The sequence below is a fragment of the Tachyglossus aculeatus genome, chromosome 2, assembly GCF_015852505.1.
Source record: "Tachyglossus aculeatus isolate mTacAcu1 chromosome 2, mTacAcu1.pri, whole genome shotgun sequence".
Taxonomy (NCBI): Eukaryota; Metazoa; Chordata; class Mammalia; order Monotremata; family Tachyglossidae; genus Tachyglossus; species Tachyglossus aculeatus.
This window is the reverse complement of record NC_052067.1, coordinates 148876955-148891091: the sequence shown is the minus strand read 5'-3', so window position 1 is coordinate 148891091 and position 14137 is coordinate 148876955. Positions and strand designations below refer to the sequence as shown.

The 14137-nt window shown below is 41.7% G+C and overlaps 1 protein-coding gene and 1 long non-coding RNA gene across 2 annotated transcripts in view; one reads left to right on the top strand and one right to left on the bottom strand.

Annotated features, from left to right (window-relative positions):
* SLC2A13 (solute carrier family 2 member 13) overlaps positions 1-14137 on the top strand; it is a 481564-nt gene that overhangs the window by 140954 nt on the left and 326473 nt on the right. The window lies entirely within an intron of this gene.
* Positions 1-14137, bottom strand: part of LOC119945498 — a 39900-nt gene that overhangs the window by 7250 nt on the left and 18513 nt on the right. Inside the window, exon 2 of the long non-coding RNA XR_005456240.1 lies at positions 5874-5979. This is a non-coding gene — a long non-coding RNA (uncharacterized LOC119945498). The remainder of the gene's footprint in view (positions 1-5873; positions 5980-14137) is intronic.

The window sequence follows — 14137 nt, the reverse complement described above, 5'->3', positions numbered from 1 at the left end:
ACTCAGTCAGCTCACCCTACCTTACCTCACCTCACTGATGTACTACTCCAGCCCAGCCCGCACACTCCACTCCTCTAGCAGCAGTTTTCTCACTGTGTCCTGATCTTGTCTATCTTGCCACATCCTCCCCCAAGCCAGGAACTCCCTCCTCCTTCATATACACCAGATCACAACTCTCCCCACCTTCAAAGCATTACTAAGGTCTCATTTCCTCCAAGAGGCCTTCCCTGATCCTCTTTTCCATGGTTCCTTCCCCTTTCTGCGACGTCTGTGCACTTGGATCTGTGACCTTTGGGCATTTGATATTTGCCTCACCCTCAACCTCACAGCACTTATGTATATATCTTTAAATTCTATATTATAAATAATTTATATTAATGTCTGTCGCCTTCTCTAGGCTGTAAGCTCATTTTGGGCAGGAAACTTGTCTGCCAACTCCATTGTATTGTACTCGCCCAAAGCTCTTAGTACAGTGTTCTGCACATAGTAATCCCCACTCCGCCACTAATCAGCTGTGTGACTTGGGGCAAGTCACTTAATAATTTCTCTGTGCCTCAGTTACCTCATCTGTAAAATTGGCATTAAGACTGTGAGCTCCATGTGGGACAACCTGATTACCTTGTATCTACCCTAGTGCTTAGAAGAGTTCTTGGTACATAGTAAACACTTAACGAATACTATTATTATTATTATTATTATTATTATTATTATTATTGTAAGCACTCAATAAATACCTTTGATTTTGCCAAAAGTAGCCAGGACTATGGATCCCATACTGGCCTTTTCAGCCATAAACACAGTCACAGCTGAAATTCATCAGCAGTCATCTTCAAATACAAAAATATATGAACACACACATATATACTTATTCACTTATTTGTCCGCTTTTTCATCTTTCCAGACTTCTCTTTTCACCAGTTGTATCTCACACTTATCATAACTAATTTGTGTCACTCATTGAATTGTGTGATCCTTGAGGACCCAAACCATTGTGTTTTAGTTTTATCACGTGTTCTTTTTGGTAACAATTTGTATACAGACAAAATGGAAGTGGAAAAATACTTTAGGGCCCTAGTTCTTCTACAGCTCATTGTGTTTCACACAGCATCCTTCTTTTTTCTGGTGTGAATGTTGGCCAATCAGTCAGTACAGGCCTTACCTCTTACTGAATATTATTAATCATAATTAAAAATAACAATGATAGTTGTTAAGTGCTTACTATGTGCCAAGCACTGTTTGGAATGAATAGTAAATGCAAGTTAATTACATTGGAAACAGTCTCTGTTTCCAGAGAAACATATGGGGCTGACAGTCTAGGTGAGTTCTAAAAATGCAGTGCATTGTAAGTTATATTAATATTGTTTGCAGATCTTTTGGTTTTATTTATGGCAAGCAGTTGACTATAGGAATTTGCTTATGCTGGTTAATTTTTGATACATAAGCTCACTGTCGGGAGGAAACGTAACTACCAACTCTATTGTATTATACTCTCTCAAGAGCTTATTACAGTGCTCTGCACACAGTAAGTGCTCAAAAAATGCCATTGATTGATGACTGAGATTATAAAGCACACCACTGGTAAATTTCTCTTGGTAACATAAATCAGGTTGGATAAAAGAAAACTACTTGGATTTTTTTTCTATTCAATTCAAAAGCATTTTAAACTTCATGGAAAAACAATATATTTTCCTCCTTAGTCCATTCTGTTAAATAGCATTACTTTTTAATAAGTTTTTTTGAACTCCCTAATCATTATTACAAAAGTGCAGGTTTTTAATGCCTTTTCAAAATTATCTTGCCTGTAACATAGTATGTTCGTAATAATCATTTCCTTGGTTGGATTTTAGCTGTGTGGATTCCTCCCTCCACCACTTCTCTCTAATGCTATCAGATCAATTTTGCTGCAATACATGTTTCTTTGAGAAAACTGTGAGTTTACAGTTCTTTATGTAAACAGGAAACTGAGGAAGCTCATTCATGTCTCACTGAATGTCCTGCATCAGGTTATTTTTTTATCATTTTTGAACTGAATTATGGTATCCATCTTGTCTATATTTGAACTTTTACTTATATTTGAATTGCAATAGTGTCATAGTATATCCTGCATTGTGGAGAGACATTTAAGATCATAGGATGAGTTCATTCATTCAGTAGTATTCATTGAGCACTTATTATGTGCAAAGTACCGTACTAAGTTCTGGGAAAGTACAGTTCAGCAACAAATAGAGACAATCCCTACCCAACAAACGGCTCACAGTCTAGATGAGTTACCTCAATTATAGTCATATCGTATGTAAGATGAAAAACTTGACTATTTACTCCTTTAACATCTAGGCTTGAAATTGAGCAGGTCTTAATAACTAATTACAAAAATACTTCAACAAAAGTTTGCCTGATTCTTATTCCCAAGAATATACTATTTTAAAAAAGGAGTAATTAAGTGCTTACTGTGTGCCAGGCACTGTACTAAGTGCTGGGGTAGATGCAAGTTAATCAGGTTGGACACAATCCATTTCCCACATGGGGACAGTCTTAATCCCCATTTTACGGATTACCCAAGGTCACCCAGCAGCCAATTTGGGGAGCCAGAATTAGGACCTTTGATTCCCAGGCCCGTGATCTTTCCATTAGGCCATGCTGTTTCTCATCAAAGAGTAGTCCCTTTCCCCCACTAGATTGTAACTCTTTGAGGACATGAATCACTTTTCCTCATTTTTTTGTATTCTCTGAAGTGCTTAATACAGCACTCTGCACAAAGAAGACATTGTATAAATACTAGTGATCAACTTGTACTTCCCAAGTGCTTAGTACAGTGCTCTGCACACAGTAAGTGCTCAATAAATACGATTGATTGGTTGATTGATTGATTGATTAACTGGTTAATTGTCATTATGCTGTTGAGTCGTGTCCGACCCATAGTGACACCATAGACACATCTCTTCCAGAACGCCCCACTTCCATCGGCAATCATTCTGGTAGTGTATCTGTAGAGTTTTCTTGATAAAAGTGTGGAAGTGGTTTACCATTGCCGCTTTCCGCGCAGTAAACGAGTCACTGCCCCCGACTCGCTCCCATGCCGCTGCTGCCCAGCAAGGTGAGTTTTGACTTGGAGCAGATTGCCTTCCACTCACTAGCCAATGCCCAAGCTAGGAATGGAATGGGTAGGCCTCTGCTTGACTCTCTGTCCTGTAGTCATGACTGGTAGAGTACTGGAAACTCTCTTCCCTCCCAAACCCTGCCCTCTCCCTGACTTTCCCGTCACTGTAGACGGCACTACCATCCTTCCAGTCTCACAAGCCTGCAACCTTGGTGTCATCCTCGACTCTGCTCTCTCGTTCACCCCTCACATCCAATCCATCACCAAAACCTACCGGTCTCACCTCCGCAACATCGCCAAGATCTGCACTTTCCTCTCCATCCAAACTGCTACCTTGCTGGTTCAATCTCTTATCCTATCCCGACTGGATTACTGCATCAGCCTCCTCTCTGATCTCCCATCCTCCTGTCTCTCCCCACTTCAATCTATATTTCACGCTGCTGCCCAGATCATCTTTGTGCAGAAACGTTCTGGGCATGTTACTCCCCTCCTCAAAAATCTCCAGTGGCTACCAGTCAACCTACACATCAAGCAGAAACTCCTCACTCTTGGCTTCAAGGCTCTCCATTACCTTGCCCCCTCCTACCTCACCTTCCTTCTCTCCTTCTCCAGCCCAGCCTGCACCCTCCACTCCTCTGCCACTAACCTCCTCACTGTACCTCCTTCTTGCCTGACCCACCATCAACCCCTGGCCCACATCCTACCCCTGGCCTGGAATGACCTCCCTCTGCACATCTGCCAAGCTAGCTCTCTTCCTCCCTTCAAAGCTCTACTGAGAGCTCACCTCCTCCAGGAGACCTTCCCAGACTGAGCCCCCTTTTTCCTCTCCTCCTCCGCATCCCCCCCGCCCTACCTCCTTCCTTTCCCCACAGCTCTTGTATATATGTTTATACAGATCTATTATTCTATTTTACTTGTACATATTTACTATTCTATTTATTTTCGTAATGATGTGCATCTAGCTTTAATTCTATTTGTTCTGACGACTTGACACCTGTCCACATGTTTTGTTTTGTTGTCTGTTTCCCCCTTCTAGACTGTGAGCCCATTGTTGGGCAGGGACAGTCTCTATATGTTGCCAACATGTACTTCCCAAGCGCTTAGTACAGTGATCTGCACACAGTAAGCGCTCAATAAATATGATTGAATGAATGAATGATGCTGAAAGGGGAATTGCTAAATTACCAGGAGCAAAATCTTATCCCACAGACATTGTCTTCAGAGTAGAGTGCAGCTGTGTATGTTTGAGGGATTTGGGAAAATATATATATTGGGAAATATGCCTTGGCATCGGAACTTTGGTTTCCTGCAGCCCTATAACCAAAGCACCGCAGCTCTCTGATTAAAAAAATTACTTGTTATAGTAGCACTGTCAGAGAATGGATATGCTTGTTGACTTTAGTCATTTAATTTCAAGCACATGGGGCAGAATCATTTGAAATTGAATATTCTTTGTAAAAATACTGATATCAAGGCAAAAGGATGGGGGAATATTTATTTTCTATCAAAAAGAATTGCAGCAATGCTAAAAGACTTGGCTGATAGAGTGAGGATTACTTTTCCCCGCTTTCCTTTGGACATGGTAAAACTAAGATGCAAATGCATATAAAGTGACTAAAACAACTAACTAGAAGGCTATTGCTTCCCTTATTTATCTTTTATTTTATAAGAAGCCCTGGAATAAGTGTCCATTATGAGATACAAATTATTATTCTCTTCCAATTATTTCTATAAGAGTTTTTTTTGTATATTAATGGATCCGAGGAATCATGGTAAACAAAGTGATAAATTTTTCCAAATTTATAGTTTAACGATTTGGATTTTTGAAATAGAAAGACTGTAGTGAATCGCTGAAATTGAAATATATATTGTTTTTATTTAAATGAGCATTTGGGGGAAGAATTAAGGAATATTTCTAGTCCTTTAGTTCAGCTGGGCATTTTTAGAGATACCTGATGAATTAGTGTTTGCCGAGAGAAGTTTGAACTTTGCTTAGAGAATAAAAAGAAAGTGGTTTCCTTTAAGACCATAAAAATCAATATAACTTAAGAGGCACTCAATACACAACTCTACACATAGCAGAAGGTGCTCAAGAAATATAATGTTTACTTTAACATTGCTGTTGGTCAGTTTTCACCTAAAAGGGAAAATATTTTATTTTTCCTTGGTCTGAAAGGCAAATTGTGGCTCAGTGGAAAGAGCCTGGGCTTTGGAGTCAGAGGTATCATGGGTTCAAATCCACCTCCGCCCACTGTCAGCTGTGTGACTTTGGGCAAGTCACTTCACTTCTCTGTGCCTCAGTTACCTCATCTGTAAAATGGGGATGAAGACTGTGAATCCCCTGTGGGACAACCTGATCACCTTGTAATCTCCCCAGCGCTTAGAACAGTGCTTTGCACATAGTAAGCGCTTAATAAATGTCATTATCATTATTATTATTAAATACCTACTTCAGTTTAGTTCCCCAGGCAGTAGCGGTCTGATCAACTGCATTTCTGCTCCTTCCCAATATCTCTCATTAATGTGGACTGAGAAGATTTTGTGCTTCAAAGTGTCAGAGTCACAAGTGCTCTTTACAGATTTTCCATTAGGGTTCCTGTTGTCCTGCTCCCAAATATCACTATGTCTGCTCACATTTGTGTGTTCTTCAAAGGCATGTTCTAACATCCTTCTCCCTTGCCAAACTCCTTAAACCTGTTTAAAACCCAGGCATTGTGCTTTTCGGCATGGGAGAAAAAAATCAATATCTCCAAACACATATTGTAGGTATGCTTACCTGGTGTGTCTTAGATATAGCATCTGAAAGTGCTATGAAAAGGCAGTTTATTTCAGCGTTGCTAGAAGTGATTTTTTTCTTGAATTGCTGCCATCTGCATCTAGCGCTTAAAGTGAGGGATTAAAAGAAATGGGATAGTTTATGTCTAATTTTAGTGGAGAAATAATCTAGCAAATTAGTTATCCAGATTTAACCATCAAAATTTAACAGGATAGTTTTGGGTTCTTCTGAAAAGAAATGTGATGGTATCGTGCCTTATTCCTCTTCATTTATGTTACTGACCCCTTCATATATGGTACTGACTTATTTTGAATATAATTTTGAAGATAATTCCAGGTACCCCCATTGAGCTGGATAGATCTTTCATCGGTATAAATGATCTCCTTGTTAAAACTGGGTCCTTACAATACACCTATGAGAGATGCCTTCTGTTCCACAATATTGTGGTTTGTGAGAGGTACTGACTTACTATAGATTTGCTAGAAGGAGAGGCAATTTTTTTTCCCCTGTGGGAATGGATATTACTGTGCTTTCCTTCCACTGATTATTCAAGAAAAGTAGATTAGAATGGATGGAAATGACTACCATAATTTGAGCTATATTTGGCCAACTGGCTCAGTCTTGGGATGCTGGGAATGAATTGGACAAGGCTTGTTGGAGGATGTGGGATTGTGGAAGGGCTGTGATGTGCTGGATTTAGTGGGGGAGGGAGAACAGCATGAGTGAAGAGATGTATACACGTCAACACTTGCTGCCTCAAATTCCTCAATGCCAACTCTCTCCTTGATGCCCTCCGGTCTGGCTTCTGTCCCCTACACTCCACTGAAACTGCCCTCTCAAAGGTCACCTATGACCTTCTTCTCCCCCCACTCCTTGCCCCCCATCCCCCCACCTGACCTCCTTCCCCTCCCCACCGCACCTGTATATATGTATATATGTTTGTACATATTTATTACTCTATTTATTTATTTTACTTGTACATATTTATTCTATTTATTTTATTTTCTTAATATGTTTTGTTTTGTTGTCTGTCTCCCCCTTCTAGACTGTGAGCCCGCTGTTGGGTAGGGATCGTCTCTATGTGTTGCCGACTTGTACTTCCCAAGCGCTTAGTACAGTGCTCTGCACACAGTAAGTGATCAATAAGTACGATTGAATGACTGAATGAATGAATGCCAAATCCATGGCTCCTGCTCTATCCTAATCCTCCTCGACCTATCAGCTGCCTTCGACACTGTGGATCACTCCCTTCTCTTCAACACGCTATCCAACCGTGGCTTCACAGACTCTGTCCTCTCCTGGTTCTCCTTTTATCTGTCCAGCCATTCATTCTCAGTCTCCTTTGCGGGCTCCTCCTCCCCCTCCCATCCCCTTACTTTAGGGGTTCCTTAAGGGTCAGTTCTTGGTCCCCTTCTGTTCTTTACCTACACTCACTCCCTTGGTGAACTCGTTCGCTCCCACGGCTTCAACTGTCATCTCTACGCTGATGACAGTCTTCTAGACTGTGAGCCCACTGTTTGGTAGGGAACGTCTCTATATGTTGCCAACTTGTACTTCCCAAACGCTTAGCATGGTGCTCTGCACACAGTAAGCACTCAATAAATACGATTGAATGAATGAATGAATGATGACACCCAAATCTACATCTCTGCCCCTGCTCTCTCTTCCTCCCTCCAGGCTCGTATCTCCTCCTGCCTTCAGGACATCTCCATCTGGATGTCTGCCCGCCATCTAAAACTCAGTATATCCAAGACTGAACTCCTCAACTTCCCTCCCAAACCCTGTCCTCTCCCTGACTTTCCCATCACTGTAGACGGCACTACCATCCTTCCTGTCTCACAAGCCCACAACCTTGGTGACATCCTTGACTCTGCTCTCTCGTTCACCCCTCACATCCAATCCGTCACCAAAACCTGCCGGTCTTACCTCCACAACATCGCCAAGATCTGCCCTTTCCTCTCCATCCAAACTTCTACCTTGCTGGTTCAATCTCTCATCTTATCCTGACTGGATTACTGCTTCAGCCTCCTCTCTGATCTCCCATCCTCCTGTCTCTCCCCGCTTCAGTCTATACTTCACTCTGCTGTCCGGATTATCTTTGTACAGAAATGTCCTGGGCATGTTACTCACCTCCTCAAAAATCTCCAATGGCTGCCTGTCAACCTACGAATCAAGTAAAAACTCCTCATTCTCGGCTTCAATGCTGTCCATCCCCTCGCGCCCTCCTACCTCACCTCCCTTCTCTCCTTCTGCAGCCCAGCCCGCACCCTCCACTCCGCTAATCTCCTCACTGTGCCTCGTTCTTGCCTGTCCCACCGTTGACCCCCGGCCCATGTCCTTCCCCTGGACTGGAATGCCCTCCCTCCACATATCTGCTAACCTAGCTCTCTTCCTCCTTTCAAAGCCCTACTGAGAGCTCTCCTCCTCCAGGAGGCCTTCCCAGACTGAGCCTTCTTTTTCCTCTCCTCCTCCCCATCCCCCCGCCTTACCTCCTTCCCACAGCACTTGTATATATATTTGTACAGATTTACTACTCAATTTCTTTTACTTGTACATATTTACTATTCTATGTATTTTGTTAATGATGTGCATATAGCTTTAATTCTATTTGTTCTGACGATTTTGACCCCTCTGTACATTTTTTTTTGTTTGTTTTCTGTCTCCCTCTTCTAGACTGTGAGCCCATTGTTGGGTAGGGACCATCTCAATATTTTGCCAACTTGTACTTCCCAAACACTTAGTACAGTGCTCTGCACACAGTAAGCACTCAATAAATGCGACAATGAATGAATATAGGTGGGAGAGCCAAGAGCAGGGTGTAGCTAAAAGGTTAGTTGTGGAGGAATGGAAGGAGTTTATTGGAGAATAGTAGGTGAAGAGGCAGATAATAATAATGGTATTTGTTAAGCACTTCCTATATGTCAAGCGCTGTTCTAAGCACTGGGGTAGATAAGAGGTAATCAGGTTGGACGTAGTCCCTGCCCCACATGGGGCTCACAGTCTTAATCCCCATTTTACAGATGAGGTAACTGAGACACAGAGAAGTTAAGTGACATGCCCAAGGTGTCACAGCAAACGAGAGGTGGAGCTGGGGTTAGAACCCACATCCTCTGACTCCCAAGCCTGTGCTCTTGCTATTAGGCTGTGTGGCTTCTCTATGGGGTGAGTTGGTAGAAAGCCTTGAAGCCAATTTGGAGGACATTTTGCTTTGTGCAGAGGAATACCAGGAGCCAGTGGGATATAGGGAGAAATGTGTGCCAAGGACAATTTCAGGAAGAAGATCTTTGCAACAACCTATAGTTTGGCTGGAAGAAGGGGAAAGATGTGTGGCAGGGTGACCCCTGACACAGCTGATATCAATCAATGGTATTTAGTGAGTGCCTACTTTATGCAGAGCACTGTACTAAGGGCTTGGGAGAGAACAATACAACAGCATTAGCATACATGTTCCCTGCCTGTAACATGATTGAGCCCCCTTTTTTCCTCTCCTGCTTCCCATCCGCCCCCCCCACCTCCTTCCCCTCCCCACTGCACCTGTATATATGTTTGTACAGATTTGTTACTCTATTTATTTTACTTGTACATATTTACTATTCTATTTAGTTTGTTAATGATGTGCATCTAGCTTTATTTCTATTTATTCTGATGACTTGACAGCTGTCCATATGTTTTGTTTTATTGTCTGTCTCCCCCTTCTAGACTGTGAGCCCATTGTTGGGTAGGGACTGGCTCTATATGTTGCCAACTTGTACTTCCCAAGCACTTAGTACAGTGCTCTGCACACAGTAAGCGATCAATAAATATGATTGAATGAATATAATAATCTAGTCCTGATGATGACCAGAGCTTGAAAGTGGCTGCTGTTTGAGTGGAGAGGAAATGGCACCTTCTGGGAGATGTTATAAAGGAAGAATGGTCTGGATCTGGCAGTAGATCAAATATATGAGAGTTGAAAGACAGCAGGAAATCATTCCATCCACATATTCAATCTGTCACCAAATCCTGACAACTAACCTTTCACAATCTACCCTTTCCTCTCCATCTGAACTGCTACCATGGTCATAATAATAATAATAATAAGAAGAATAGCATTTGTTAAGCACCTACTGTGTGCCAAACACTGTTCTAAGTGCTGGGGGAGATACAGGTTAAGCAAGTTGTCCCCCGTGGGGCTCACAGTCTCCATCCCCATTTTCCAGCTGAGGTAACTGAGGCCCAGAGAAGTGAAGTGACTTGCCCAAAGTCACACAGCTGACAAGCTGAGGAGCCGGGATTAGAACCCGACCTCTGACTCCAAAGCCCGGGCTGTTGCCACTGAGCCACGCTGATGTGAACCTTATGTGGGGCATGGGCTATGTCCCACCTGATTATCATGTATCTACCTCAGTGCTCGTGTAACAAAAAAAATACAAAAAAAATCCAAGCACTGGTTCTATCCTGCTTTAATTACTGCACCATCTTCCTTGCTGACCTCCCTGCCTCCTGTGTTTCATTCATTCATTCAATCGTATTTATTGAGCGCTTACTGTGTGCAGAGCACTGTAGTAAGCGCTTGAGAAGTACAAGTTGGCAACATATAGAGATGGTCTCTACCCAGCAGTGGACTCACAGTCTAGAAGTTTCCCCACTTCAGTCAATATATCTCTCTGCTGCCCGGACCTTTTCTCTACAAAACCATTCAGACCAAGTTTCCCCACTCCTCAGTAAACTCCAGTGGTTGCTCAGCCACCTCTGCTTCAAACAGAAACTCCCTACCATTAGCTGTAAAGCACACAGTCATCTTGCCTCTTCTTATCTTACCTCTCTGATTTCCTAATACAACCTAGCCCACACACTGCAGTGCCAACCTATTCACTGTACCCCGGCCTCATCGAACTCGTCACCAACACGTGCTCATGGCCTGCCTGTGGCTTGGAACTCCTGCCCCCTTCATGTCTGATGACATTCACTTTCCCCACTTTAAAAGCTTTATTAAAAGCTCATCTCCTTCAGGAGGCCTTCCCTGACTAAGCCCTCATTCCTCTTCTCCCACTCCCTTCTGTTGGAGTTGAACTCTTTATTCACCCCAGCCTCAGCAAGCAGCATGGCTCAGTGGAAAGAGCACAGGCTTTGGAGTCAGAGGTCATGGGTTCAAATCCAGGATCCGCCACTTGTCAACTTTGTGACTTTGGGCAAGTGACTTAACTTCTCTGTGCCTAGTTACCTCATCTGTAAAATGGGGATTAAGACTGTGAGCCCCTCGTGGGACAGCCTGATCATCTATAACCTCCCCAGTGCTTAGAACAGTGCTTTGCACATAGTAAGCACTTAATAAATGCCATCATTATTATCATTATGTGCATATTCAAAATTTATTTATGTATGTTAATATTCATTCATTCAATTGTATTTATTGAGCGCTTACTGTGTGCAGAGCACTGTACTAAGAGCTTGGGAAGTACAAGTTGGCAACATATAGAGACGGTCCCTACCCAACAGCGGTCTCACAGTCCAGAAGACTGTCTCCCACTTTAGACTTTAAGCTCCTTGTGGGCAGGGAACTTGTCTATCAACTTTGTTGTATTGTACTCTTCCAAGTGCTTAGTACAGTTCTCTGCATGTAGTAATTGCTCAGTAAATGCAATTGATTGGTTGATTGAAATCCAGCCTATCACTATGGATGAGGGGTTCCGGATCAGGGAGGATGGTTCTCTGATCAACTTAGATGGGAAAGTTAGGAGGAGGAAGTTTAGGAGGGAAGATGCGTATTTTGGTGTTGGACATACCAAGTTTGAGATTTCAGTTTTCATTTATGTAGGTTAAGCCTTTATTCTTTTTTTTTTTGGCATTTGTTAAGTGCTTACGATGTGCCAGGCACTGTAGTAAGCACTGAGGTTGATATAAATTAATCGGACTGGACACAGTCCCTATCCCACATAGGGCTCATTGTCTTAACCACCGTTTTACAGATGAGGTAACTGAGGCCAGAGAAGTGAGGTGACTTGCCCAAGGTTATACAGCAGACAAGAAATGAAGTGCCTTCCCCAAAGTCACACAGCAAACAAATGGTGGAACTGGGATTAGAACCTAGATCCTTCTTACTCCTCGGCCCGCGCCCTATCCACTAGGCCATGCTGTTTCCCCAGCCTTTATTCAAGTGCCTTCTGTTGCCAATTCCAGAAGAAATCTTACGTGAGACACACTTTTAAACCCGGGCTAAGAGTTTAATCTGATATCATTTACTTTCATTCCTTAAGGAGGAGGTCATAAATCTGGCCACCTTAGGCAGACCATCCACCTCCAGGGACTAAAGTGGGTCAGTTGGAGGGAAGGAGGAAGAGTAAAGTAGGTTAGGAGAAAAGAAAAAGAAGCAGGAGGAAAAGGAGATGGATTGCCAGGAAAGAGAATGGAAGAGATGGTTACTCTTTAAGGCATAAGGAGAATTCTGTATTTTTTTCATATTTATTGAGCGCTTATTCTGTGCAGTTCACTGTACTAAGTGCTTGGAAAGTACAATTTGGCAACATATAGAGACAGTCCCTACGCAACAATGGGCTCACAGTCTAGAAGGGGGAGACAGATAGCAAAGCAAAACAAGTTGACAGGTGTCAATACTGTCAAAATAAATAGAATTATATTTTATATATTTTGTCTTCCTAGATTGTTGTCTTTGAAACTGCATTGCCAAGGCGATTACACCAAGAGCTATTCTCATACTGTACTGGTGTTTTCATCTGTTTAATTCTGTTAACGTAGTTTTTCACTAGTGAAAATTGTTTATATTTTGCTATGAATATATACTTTGTGTAAAAGAGCAAATATTTAGAACAAGTATTTACAACTAATTTTCTCATAAACTGTACAGGTCCCAAGGAATCCTATAAAATGTCCTTAGAGAAAACTTCCTCACCAGCAAATTCAGACCTAGAAACCAAAAAGTACCAAATTAGAAATGATATTGCTGTCAGATATTCCCAAGTAAAATACCGCTAAAAGCAATTCATATTCAGGCCTCCAACACAGAGATAGACTGTTTAAAATTGTTGAAGTCTGGGTGGTTGCAACAGTTTCCATTTCACTACCAACAGATAATAAATTTATCTTTCAAATCCTTCACTGAAAATTAGATGATGTATAGCTTTGAACAGTACTGTAATAAAGCAATAACAGACACTGGCATTTGTATTACTCTGTAATACAGCCATCATTATCTTGCTAGTTCCCTCTGGCTAGACTACTGGAAGAAAATACTATAGATGAAAACAGAGTAAAGGTTGTTGCAAGAAATGACCTTCGCAGGTAATCCAAAATTTCAGATTGTCATCTCCTGATTGGTAGTTTAGAAATAGCTTGGAGATTCTCAACCATCAATTATTTACGTCTGTTATTTTTGACATTTATAGGCGAACTTAACCCGACAGCCCAGAGCTTTCTCTGTCTTCAAATCCCTCCTAAAACCTCTTCTCCAAAAATCCTTTCCTAATTAGCTAGCAAAGCCTGTTACTTCAACCTATCAGCCACCTCTAGCACTTAAATAGTTTTTATCTTTACCCTCCCTCAACAGTTATGTATATATGCTTTTTATCAATTGTACAGTTAGTATATTTATTCCATTATCCCGATCATAAATTTTTTTTATGTCTGTCACTCCCGTTCAAGTGTAAGGTCCCTGTGGACAGGGGACATGTTAAATGCTTCCATTGAATTTTCCCAAGGACTCAGTACATTGTGTTTCTTTCGGGGTCTGGCTAAATTCTTTTACAACCTACTTTATTTTCAATGTGTTTTCAGAGACTAATGCTCAAATATACCATAAAGATGGACCAAGTGATCCTTGGAAATTTTGTCTCTGTACATTTCAGTGAAAGTTTCATGCCCGGTCCTGCACTTTGAGTTAAAATCCCCCAAAATTGTTGGAAAAAACATAACTGAGGGATGGATTAATTAATCCTCTGATTGGAGAAATCTTAAAGACAAAGATTCCTGTTTCCAAATAGTGAAGGAACAACATATATTCTGTCAGTAAATCCTGTTGCTTCTATCTTCACAACATTGCTAAAATCCACCCTTTCTTCTCCATCCAAACTGCTACTCTGTTTATCAAGCCCTTATTCATTCATTCAGTCATATTTATTGAGCACTTACGGTGTGCAGAACACTGTACTAAGCGCTTATGATATTCCATCTTGGCTACTACATCATCTTCCTGGCTGAACTCCCTGCCTTATGACTCTCCCCATTCCAATCCATACTTCACTCTGCTGCCCAGATTATTTTTCTAAAAA